This window comes from Solea senegalensis, linkage group LG4, assembly GCF_019176455.1.
Source record: "Solea senegalensis isolate Sse05_10M linkage group LG4, IFAPA_SoseM_1, whole genome shotgun sequence".
Lineage (NCBI taxonomy): Eukaryota > Metazoa > Chordata > Actinopteri > Pleuronectiformes > Soleidae > Solea > Solea senegalensis.
Genome location: NC_058024.1, coordinates 20,959,850 through 20,972,920, shown reverse-complemented (window position 1 = coordinate 20,972,920; position 13,071 = coordinate 20,959,850).

Here is a 13,071-nt window from a genome sequence, read left to right as displayed (position 1 = left end):
AGTAACTAAACCCTGAAATCACTTTTTTGCCTGGCAACCAGTGTGTATGGATTAGAGCTGAAACGATGAATCGATTACTAAATTAATCAACAATTATTTTGATAATTAGTTTTAAGGTTTTTTCATGATTAAAACAAGATTTCTGATTGTTTAAGCTTCTTAAGTGTGAATATTTTCTTAATTTCTTTGTTATCCAGAACAAAGAAATTAAGAAAATTCAATCATTTTGGTTTGTGGACAAAACAAGACATTTGAGAACATCATTTCCAGGTTTGATGATCACCGATCAACATTTTTAAGGTTTTCTGATATTTTATGGACCAATCGATTATGAAAATAATCCTTAGTTGCATCTCTAGTATGGATATATTGTCATGTTATTTGTTGATCCAGGTGCAAATCTTAAGTTGAGTGTAAAGTATTAAATGTTATGATTTAAACAAAATCTTCTGCCTCTCTGATCGCACATCAGCTACAGCATTCAAATTTTTACCATTGGCATGTTTACGACACTGGTGCGAACTCACGTCACTCGTTTGTCTAATCAGCACAAGCTGTTGCTCTGTGAAGCATGGCACATTTTCCAGGTTTATATAATAAACCCTTCAATTGGCTTTTTTCTGCAATCCATGTCCTCTGACTGATCCTTTGATTTTAGATTTATAGTATGTAGTTAAAGGTGTCTCTTTCATTTACTGTATAATGTAACTCATTCAAAAGGTTCTTCATGAATTGATCATCACTTACTAAACTCTTCAAATTTCCTTGCAAACATCTATTTATAGGAAACTGTGACCAAAACTGTTGATTATATTACTGCAGTGTTTCTCTTAACTGGTTGTATTGTGATTTTACTTAAATCTCTTTCATGCTAATCTGTTTGTACAAAATGGCAACCATAGACAAGCGCTATTGTATTTACGCAAATAAATACAGACTCAAATGCACAAGGACTGATCCATCACTCCTCCGCTCTCCCCCGCCTGGAAAGTGGAGACCTGCAAACGCTTGCGTGTGCCAACTGTGGTTGTTGTTTATGCATTTCCACATAAATATCAGATTTACAAATTCAAACTCAATCAGACCGGTGTAACTTATGAATTTATAACTATGGCGCACGCTGCTTGATTGAATTCACACAAGCATTTTCAGGTTAACTATTATTCGCAGCTTTCTTCCTCTGCCAAGATACTATTGTTTTTTATTTCTGGGTTTCGATGACAAAGTTATTTACTGTCCAACTGTTCTGCACTCATTACGAATTGATATATTTTGATGTTACAGTTCGACTGTGTTGGGTTATTGTTGTTCTGTTCTGCTGCGTCTGTTAGAATAATTCTGCCAAACTAAAGACATTTCACTCTCTCCTTTAGTTTAGTTTCATTTGTAGTCGACAAAGTTGCACTTGGTGACTCAGAGTCACCATTTGGAGCGGAGGTCTCAAACGGCCCCGCCAATCAATTCCACGGGCCTGCCACGTAATATCAAGTTATAATGATTTCTGTATGTTAATGTTCCATCATAAATGTCTATACTGTGAACTATAGTAACTATTCAACACTTTTATTTGGAAATACCATCATAAATATTATGTTTTTTTCTCAAAAAGTTCCACTTGTTGGCCCCATACTGACCAAACTAGACACTTAGTGGCCCCCAGGTCATTTGAGGTTGAGACTCCTGATATAGAGGGTGCTTTTCACAGAGAACTCTGAAATAATTACCGCTATATTGTCATGGATGACACTATCGACTGCTTCCTGAGCCTCCATGCTGTCTGTTCTTCCCCTTTCGGCAATGTCATGTGTAAAAGTGCTAATTAAAACAGTTGTTGTTGAAAGAGCCGATCTTAGCTTAAGATCACGGTTTGAAAAGTTGTTTGTTTTCTCCTTGCTCTTACACAGTCATCCATGTGGGTATACTATATGACATACTTCAGATCTCTTCATACACATTCTTTATCCACAAAGAGTTGTGCATGCGAACACGTCAGCGGATCCATTCACAGTCAAATGAGGGTCATGACAGCAAAACCTCATCCCACACGATTTGATTTAAGTACACTATCCAGAATGAAGCGTGCATCGTCAACACATTGGTACGAACCACAACAACAGGCAGACACATACAGAAGTCTGGTGATGTGCACATAAATCACAGAGACAGTAGTCTCTTTGACTTGCACTGCATTTTTAGCCCACACATGTGGAGCAGTAACGTGCACAAAGGAGGGGTAGACGGTAATCGAGGAGAGCAGCCATGATGCTAAAAAGCAGACAGAACTGTACGTATTGTTTTTTTATCTGCCACAAATAATAAAAGTAAATCTATAAAAGCAATCCCTTTGTAAAACATCAATCCCTGAGAGAAGAACTGACATAAACCTGAATGGGGAGATCTTAATTGGGTCATCTGCTCCAAGCAGGGCTTGTTGTCCCAAAACACTCATTGTGAATAGCACTATGGGCATTTAACGTGTTCCAGCAAATAACCTATGGTGCATGTTTACTATACTTTGGTGACAGCAGATTAACATTCTACCATCTTGTTGGCTTTTGTATTTCCTGACAGCAGACACTTTCCAATTTGTCAGCGAATTACTCGCGCGTAATCATGAACGCAGAGAGACTAAATCAGCAAGCAATGACGTATTAATGGAACAGAGATGCCCTGCTGTAATCGTTGTTGTTGCAAATAGTCATGCTGTCATATGTGGATACATAAATTTGACTGACACTGCCATAAAATTCCACACAGGGAAAAACGTATTTGTTACACAGTTTGAACTAGAATATTTATTATTTGATATATTCCCTGTGCATACCTGAAGTTCTTTATATGCACCTGAGAGAAAAGAAAAGAAACTATGGAAGTCCTGCAATACAACAAGTATGAGTGAGCACAGGTACATCATACGTCTTGATTTTACAGCTGGACTTCAGAGGCCTCTCCTTCCTAACAACCCACCAGAGACAAACGCTACAAGTGTATTCTAGTCAGCCACCTGCCACTTTAAATGGTGCTTCAATCAAATGAATGGCTGTGAGTCCTCTCCTTTAAAATGTTCCCATTTAGAATTATTGCTGCTGGGTAAGTGAAGACTCGAAAGGAGAAGTGTACCATTCAGCCTATCCTACAAGCTTTTCACCCCAGTAAAATATGACTCATTATTCACATTATATTTTAGAGTGCGGCCTTTACATTTACATTGCCCCACTGACGACTGTGTCCTCAGTGTCACAAAGTGTTTTTGTTTTTCTCTCCGGCAGCTCCCAACTGGCTCAATTAACTATTGATCAGATTTGTGGAACTGAATGTAAATAATTAACAAAAGTGAAGATAGCATCTGCAGCTCCGCAAACAGCTTCAATAAAGAGGCCCCTGTGTCTGATCAATAGGGCGTGGACGGCGTACGCAGCAGCCATGTTGGGGACCTCTGCAAGGTGGCGGCAACAGAGAAACATGCTTATCAGACACCGCAGCTGTGTCAGCAAATAACATCAAGACCACAGCACTAATCGAGCAGTTGCTGAGGTATCGGAGAGTCCCTTTTTAGTGTTCAGATGTTAAGGTAAGGTAAATGAAAAGTCAAGTCATTATTGTTGAGACACTGATGTGTAATTGGGAGTTACTGGAAGAGAATTATCTGCTCCAAATGAAACGCCATCATCCTCTCAAGTGCAAAGATCTTTGTGAAAGAACTGTATTGTGCTGCAGAAGGGAACACGGGTACCACCAGTGATCTACATCAAGGGCACTGACGAGGGGGGGCAACTCTATCTACAACTACCTGCAGCGGACAAACTGTTTGCATATTTGTGCATGGGTGTGTGCGTGGGGGGGTGGGGGGCACACAACTGATCACTCTGTATAGCCATAAGCCACCGCATTATTCCAAGGTACTTTGTACAGTGCATTAATCACTGAAACCCTTGAGCGCTTCCACGGATCCAAATATTCCGACCTTGAGGTTACAAGAAAGACATTAGTCCTGATCCATTCAAAGTATTGGAGACGGAGTGGAGCAGAGGGAGGGGGCAGAAAAGCTTTCAAGGTAATGAAATTCTGCCATAATTTAAAGGAAAAGACTTGTGGGGACAAGCCAGAGCCTGAGTAAAAAAAAAAAGAAAAAGAAGAAGATTAAATTGGATTTTTTTTTTTCATTTTCCCCTTTATTTTAAATTAGGCTTAAGTGCTTGTGGGGATGGTTTTTCTTTCTCTCTTTTTTTTTGACGTACAAAAGCATGATAACAGCATTAACGTCCAGAATGAATCAAATCATTTCCAAACCAATTAACCTTTGACAGAACGGATGAGTGGACAGGAATGTGAATGGTGCGTCGAGTAGAGTGCTGGGTGGCGAAGTGGGCAGCAGTGAGCAGTGACGGGGGGGGGTCTGACCACCACGGACAGCAATTTGAGGTCGACTCTGTGTAGAAAATGTGGTGCGCGGGGGGTACACAGGAACTCAAAACGTAGATGTCAGACACACCAGCTAAAACCGTGATGTTAAACTGGAGCTGAACATGCAGCAGACCTGTGTCTGTGTAGAGGATGATTTGATATTATCTAGACACAGGGGCTACAATATGATAAAGAAGAAAACGCAGGGTGGAATAAGGTTGACAAGGTCACAGTCGCTTATGAGGAAAGAGTCTTTTAAGAGAGTTAGAAGAAGCAATGAGGGAGTAACAACATAGCAACTTCACTAAATCAATTCAAACATCAACATTTTCTTTTTAACCGATTTTGTATCAATAAATGTTAGATTGTTAGGCTCTCTAATATTGATTAAAAAAATGTTTACAGGGAACTGAGAGGTAAGCTGAGCAGAGCTTGTACAGAGGACACAAACCCACTCGTCTCCCCTCCTTGTCCTCTTTATGTCTGTCCTGTCCATTCTGACTGATAGTAGAAGGTGTCTGCAGTTAACCCCACTTATTCCCTCTTTCTCTGCCTGTATTTCTATTCCTCCCTCATTGGCTCGCACACAGCTGCAGCTGGTCCATTAAGTTAATTAAAGGCTCCATTTTGAGCCGGAGCCCGCCAGCGAATACGAGTGCCAATCAATAGATCTCTGGCTTATTTTGTGTGTGTGTGTGTGTGTGACAGCATTGGTGTTGCATTCAGGGACATGATTTGTAGCCTTGGCTGACAAGCCGTGTCCCTCTCTGTCTTGTCCTCTGTCTCTGTCTAATTTGGTAGCCACCCTGCCCCTTCCACCATCTCCTTCCCTCTCACTGCTGTGATGTCATCTATCACTTTACTTTACTTTCTTTCTTTCTTTCTTTCTTTCTTTCTTTTCCCCTTGGAATTTACGATTTCTCCAAACTACACGCCAGGAGTTGCAGAGCTGTGTTTCTCCATGAGAATGAGTGTGCATTTGTGTCAGTCGCCTTCTGCCCAGGGAACCCAGCTGTGCCGAGATGCAGCTGGGGGATTAGGGGAGGTGGTAACAGTGGGACAGGAAGAGAGGGTCTCACAACACGAGACTGCACAGCGTTCCCAACATCACAACACTGAATAAGAGGCTCATTTTTCATGTCTGCAGTCATGTCTGAAACTGTCAATACAAGCTGTGACATGCTGCCTTGAGGAGAGATGATCACGGGATGTGGCTGGTAGCCTGTCACAGAACGCGTGACAGCATCGAAGACAAAAGATAGCCATTGCTGCTAAGTCAGACCATGAAAACACCGTGAATCTCAGCCTCATAGAGGATCTGCATCACTCTGTTCCATATCCATAAACAAAAAATGGTTTCATATTGATTCAAATTGTAGTTATTGTTAAAAAATGAAAGCTTCTTCAGTGATTCCCCCCCCCCCATTTTCTCCAAAAATCCATTCTTGCTATTGCCTCATACTGAAGCATTAGGGGAAGGCCCACTGGCTAAACAACCATCATCAGTTTCATGTAGCGTTCCTCTGCTATGAATAATGGCTGAGGGCGGCAGGCGGTGCAGCGGTTCAAGATCGGCAGACAAGCTCTCGCTGTTGGATGCTTCAGTTCCAACAGTCCCTTCATTCCTGCAGTCACACCAGCAGCATGGCAGCGGTGCAGCTCATCAGGCTTCCTCCCAGCAGTCACTCAACAATTCTCTCCCCGCAGGGAGGCAGCCCATACCGGCCTTGACGGCGAGCCAGCTTTGTTTGTTGAACGCCTTTTTTCTTCCACCTCCTACCTCTACTCCTACCTCCTTCTCGGTTTCATCTCTCATTTTCGATGAAAACGCCTGCCCCCTTTTTTTTCCCACTTCTCTAATCTAAACTCCTTCTTTCTCTCGTTTTCCCTCCTCTCAGGGGGCTTGTTCATATTCTCTCCTCTTATTGTGTTTCATCTTTTTCCTTATGACACAGAACTATCCCCCCAGAGTATCCAGCTTTCAGCCAGGGAGCCGGAGAAAACGCATGGTTAACCCCGTTTTATTCTGTCTATTCAAAGGTTCCCCGACAAAGCTCTAGTGCTCACAGGAGATAAGAAATCATTCACAGAGAGAAGAGGAGAAGGTAGGGTACGCATTTAGCAGAAGTAGAAGAGAAGGTCATTTTCTGCAAGAGTGTGGCATGCGAAAGGAACAGTGCATTCCTCAGCAGTATGTCGCATCATATTGTGCAGCGTACAAAACAATAGAATAGCTCACTTTCTGTGGCATTTATGTGAAAAAGCTGTGGTGAAAGCTGCCATGCTGTCGTACTTTCGGCTGGTTATTGTATCTCATAATAGAAATGATAGAAAATCACTGAGTTTTTCCCTTTTCTTAATAGACATTATAGAGATAATATTAGCATAAACTGTCACTGTCAATCAAAAACGTTGGGTTTATAATAGTGTAACAAATTCAATTTAGAAACAAGACAATAATGCAGACCTTATTGTAACATAACGCTCCACATAATGCACTGCGTGATCATTTGCTCTAAATGAAATGAAAAATGTGTTAAGAATAGCTCTCGGCTGTGAACTGATGCCAGGTAATATAGTTGTCAAAAGAAGGGTTAATCAACAATAAAGTATGACCCAAAAAAAAAGGTTTGGGGGTGAGAGAGATGAGGTCATTGCAGAAACAGCGATGAGAGGAGCTCCACCCCCCCAGCAAATCTCTCGCCTGCCCTTACTCTGTATAATTCTCAGTCTCAGTATCTTCCACTTTCTCATATCAACCATACACTGACACTGTGTTTCTCAAGCACACACTCCCTCATCCTCGGTCACTCTAACCACCTCATTTCTCCAGCTCTCCCTCCTCTCTCCAACTCTCACTCTGTGCGTAATTCAATCATCCCAAGGAGATGGATATCCGTCCCCTAGGATCGCTTACGCTCTCCATTTCCTAAAGCGCTTGATCAGATTAATTGATTGTTCCCCCCCCCCTCCCATCTCTGCTCCCCTTATGCCTACTGAGGCTGGGGCAGTGGCGGAGCGTAGGCGGAAATCTGGTTTGCATTGATATTTTTATGAAATGGCTTTTCCTTCTGCCCCCAGACAGACCCCATAAAAGGACAAAGGGGAATAGATAAAGTACATGATGGAGGAGAGGCTGTGGGTGACATGGGGAGGAGGAAGCCTGCAGAAACAGACGGGCAGGATTTATAAAGAGGACAAAACAACAACCTGGAGCGTGAGGGACGCACAGAGCTGAACAGCAGATCAAGAGGCGAGATAGAACAGATATAGGCAATCAATGGAATAAAATAAACAATGCTGTTTAGGGAGTAGGGTACATGTGAGATGAATGTGTGTGTGTGTGTATTACTGTGTACTATGCTTGGCTCCGAGCCTGCAGAGCACAGCAGAGGGTAGAGATGGGAGAGTCGAAAAAAGCCCCATGGGGAACACAGGGAGACCTCAACTCATACATTATAACTGAGAGCCAAGCGGCTGCCATGTCTCCTGATTGCTGAGTCCCTGTGGAGCGCTCTCTCCCTCCCCTCTCTCTCTCTCTGGCATTGGGGGTTCGTTGTAGATTTCACCAGTGTTGCACGCCTTTGGCTTCTGCGATGTGGCAGGGGCCCAGACACACGCGCACTCACACACATGCAACCACCCAAAATGTGAAAAGTCATACTTTCGTATGTCGTCCAAAATGTGACAAAAATGTCATAGTTTTGTATGTCGTCCAAAATTTTAGAAAAATGAATGGGAGACAATCGATGAAATGATCACAACCCACCCCAGTTTGAGTCCTCACGGCTTAAGAGTCTTTTTTAAAGGGTGATTTCACCAAAATACCACTTTGTCTAAATACTTTTTACAGGTTCAATCCACCAGCACAAGGCCTGCACTCGGCAGCAAGCAGGCAAATTGTAAATTCTTCACACTTTTTATATCCTAAAGCCCTCTGAGTGACCTCAACCTAGCTTTGACATTGTGCAAACACAAACATTGAAGCTACGATACGAATGGTAAGTTACCAGAGGCAGTAATCAATTATAATCTAATTATTCTAATTATAATTATATATTAGTACTACCTGACTTAAAGGTTTAGGGCAGCCATGGTTCTCATCCCGCTCATGCTTTTAAGTGTGTATCAAAAAAATTATATTACAGGTTTATCAGGTTTTGGAGACTTGAAATAAATTAGCATCATGGAAATGAAACAACCCTCCCATGACAAATTAGATGACTAAGGCTTTTGTCTTACGCCACAATATCAGGTCACGTAGTTTACGGGCTAAAGTTTCAGTCAGTGAACGGACAAATGTTCTGATGAAAACCGTCCGTGCCAGAGGAGAAAGCTGGTGAGTGTGGATCTGGAAATGAGTTCAGAAAATGAAAAGTCAATGTCACTTATAGAGCCTTTTTTATAGAGCCTACATAAGACATCAAAAACCCCAAAGATAATACACATTATGTGAGCAATTAAGAGGATATTTTTTTGAGGAATCAGATTTAAGAGCCGAGTTTGCCAGCCGGTCGGAACAATTGCCTTTCTTTAAGGAGTTTGCATGTTCTTCCCGTGTGTGTGTGTTGGTTTTCTCCAGGTTTCCTCCCACAGTCCAAAAACAGATTTGGGGATTAGGCAAACTAGAAACTCTAAATTGACCAATGTGTGTGAGAGTAAAAGGTTCTTTGTCTCTATGTGGCTCTGTGATGGACTGGCAACCTGTGTGTACCCTGCCTTTCGCCCTATGTTAGCTGAGATTGGCATCACAATCTTCATGTGGAGGATAAAGCGGTAGAAGATGAGTGAATGATTTACTGCCGAGACATATTACACTCAAGGCAAGTGACAGTAGTGACACCCGAATGACCCACCTACACAGACATTGCGCAAGACGGAGTTTCCGCTGCTTTCTTTATCGATATTAGAGTAGAAAGCGTGGAGGTGGTTTATCTTTATTTGACAAAGAGGGTAGGGTTGATGATAAGATAACTCACAACATCTCAACTTTGCAATCACGTTAATGATGAATGATGACCTACAGCTCTGCTTTGTGTCTTCAGGACAACAGCTCCACTCGGTTGTGTAGACTCTATACAATCAAGTGTTGGTTTATTTCACATGCTTTTTAAAGAACTTTTGTGATAGTAACGTTGTTTTTTTTCTGGGCCAACAACCTCGCTACTGAGGCTATGGTTAATGGTAAACTTCAGATGTGAATCATGGTTAGATTAAGGCAGAGGTCACCTAATATCAGGTTATAATGGAGTCATTTATCTATGGTTTTGTTTGTTTTAATAATAGATTCATTTTGCATCATAAATGCATTGCACTTTTATTTGGAAATATCTATCACTGTGATATGACAGATTATAGTCATATAATAACTTTAAGCTCATATTGCCCTCCCCTACTGACCAGACTAAATGCTCAGTGGCTCCATGGTCATTTGAGTTTGAGACCCCTGGATTAAGGCGTTAACTGTTAACTGTTAAGTTTAGGAATAAAGTATATCAATTCTATCAGTTTGCCGTCACTGTATTCACAAAAGATTTAAGAAAATAACAACACACTAAAACATTGCAATATTTCATGTAATTCTTTATCAGTTCTCTGAAGACTTGTGTTGATGTGGATAGTCTTCACAGTGGTTTTGTTTATTTAAGATATACAGTATATACACACAAAATAACATCCTAACATTATATATTATAACAGTATTATATATATATCGTATTGTCAAATTATTTGCCAATACACAACCCTACGCTAACATGATATACAAATCGCCTAGACTACTTGAACTATATATAGACGTAAACATAATTTGTTAGTGACGTTGCTTTTGCTTCACCAAGAGCTTACCATAAAAGGTAGACCTTTGATTTTTATTTAGAGTTCAGCAGTTTCTCTTATTGTATATCTTCCTGCTCATACTGCAGCACTTTTGACATTTGCACTTGTATAAATTGTTTACATTTATATTATATAGTGTGGTGAAATTTTTTGGGTTTCTTTATTATTTTATTTCACTGATTATTCTTTTGTATTTATATTCAGTATTTTTCTTTATGCTTTGGTTTGCTTTTATGAAATTGTCTTTATTCTTTATACAAGTTGTTATTATTGCTTTGTGTTCTTTTGTGAAGCACTTTGGTCACCTGTGGGTTGCTGTAAAGGGCTACATCATTAAAGTGCATGGCATTATTAAACCATTGAACTTGTATTGCCATTTTTCCAGGTAGTGTTTTTGTTCTGTGTATTAGAAAGTGTCCTGTGGGGGCCATTAATTCATTCTTTAACTAAAGTTTAAACAATTTAATTGATTTACTTTCTGAGAGTGTGTATATGAGAGAGAACAGGAGAGAGAGGATTGTAAACAGAAGCAGCAGAGTAAATGTGCAGTTGCATGCACGCAATAGAAGACAGAAGAACTGTCCAAAGTGGCCAATATTTATGACAAAACATGAGTTTTTGGAGGCGGTGTCCCTACAAACTACATATCTGTGTAGCATTAGATGTGTCGCATTTACTCGTGTGGGCTGTTTAAAGGCAGCTTGGTGCATACAACAGGAGAAGGGAAGAAAGCCACAGTAGATTTATACTACAACTACTGACAATGATGAAATCATACGTGTGTGGACACAGAGAAACTCTCGGGAGTGCCTGGATTAACACACAGTTAAAGACACTGGTCCACCCACAGCTAGCCAAACCATCATCCCCCTGTCGGGAAACAAGAGACAGTGCCACCTTCCTTTCGAAAAGTTCCAGGGGAATTTCCCCCGCACTTTGAAGGACACACCAGCCATGAGCGGTTATAACGAACCTCTCGAAGATTATCCTGACGGTGAAGATTCCCAGGGCCAGCGGCAGGGCAGTAAGCAAGTGTCCAACTTTAGGATACTCCACCCCGGGCGCTGGGTCCGCCAGATCCGCCCAGGTAACGTTGTGGGGAAGCCAAAACCTTTCGTTCCAGAACCAGGCTGAAAGAGCAGCCATGTTTCACACACACATACACACACACTCTCACACACTGTCACGTTCTGAAAAAAAAATCAGTTTATTATCCAGAGGATAGGATTTGTAGTAACTTCGCCTTCCCTTTGACTCTCCTCTCTTCACACTTGGATGATGAGACTTGACTCACTCAACTTTACCACCCCAGCGTCAAGCGGAACCACGTCAGGAAGGCCCACTTCCGGATCAGATTTCAAAATAAGACTCCCAATAGTTAAATGCACGATTTGTGGCAGCAAATTATAACATTTGATGCCGTGCTTTAGAAACTAGGGCAGCTGATGACCGCTTTCCCCCTCCACCCGATAACAACACAATTCTTAATAAAAAACAACAATACGTTAACATTATTTTAAAATGTGAATATAATTGCTGAACCATGGTTATCAGCAGTAGCTCTCTAGCTGCCGTCGGCTGACTTGACGTATCTCGGCTGCCGCCCTGAGATCAGAACAGGATTGAGGAAGCGGAGAGAATTCCTTCCCTCCACTCCCTCCCTGCGGGGATGGGTCCTTCGCATGCAACCTGCTTCTGTTACATCCACACTGTAGTCACATACATTTCAGTTTAAGTGACATACTATGTTAGATTTCAACTACCTTCGCCTTATATGGGACAGTTTATCTCATTAAGTGCCGTATCAAAGACAGATAAAGCTGACGATAAAGTAGTCAATTTCTAGCTGATGAGGTGGCGCCCTCGAGTGGCCATAGAGGGTATTACATACATATGTAAGATGTCTGGGCACATTATTATAAATATTACTACTGCAAAATCTTAACACTGTTGTCTCACAACACGTCTAAGACAACTTTCATGTCACCTTAGACATTTGAGCTCAACTGCACATTTCATCCTAGCGAAGAATATTTAAAACATGACAAGAGATAATAATGGCTATGACTATGCCAGTGACTTTATGACATCACAGTGGTTTAGTGTTTTAAAAAAACAGGCCTCCCTCCTTCTGTGATGTTTAGCTGGAATGATGAAGCAGCTGCAGTGTTGTCCACCATCTAATTATAGATGGACATTTGCTCCTTTGGTGCATGTTATTATTAGAAATCGGACCGGGCCCTTGACTCAATAAGTATGTGCGGGATTTCAGCAGGGGAATTCAATATTAAACTAGGGGTAAATTACTTCACAGTGAATAACTTGTCTGAGTGAATGAGTTTTAAAAAATGTGTGAGATCAGAGAAAATGTTATAAGTTACAATCCTGAGTGCATACTTTCATTTAATGTTCTTACTATATATATGCTTAATGTCTGGACTGAGCAGTGAGGAGATAGGTTAACATATGGTAACAGACACGCAGCTGCTGATAAAGATACAATGGCTTCTTACAATTTAACACAAAGTCCCACATATGTTTTCAAAACAATTACAACAAAATAAAATAATTTAAAAAGCACAATTTAAAGAAAAAGTTTGAATTAATGTCCAACGTTAGTACCACTAATAATCCACCCATTAGGATGACTGCATCTGAGGCAGGACGTGCACTTAAAAGAAGGGTTGAAGGAGAAAATGGTAAAGGTGAAACGTTTAGAGTAGCAGCCTGGCTGAGCTCAGGTCAGGTTACAGTGACAGTGAGGCTGCCACTGCTGCTGCAGAGAGTGTACGAGTGCATGCGAGTCAGGAAGACAACACAGACACAAAG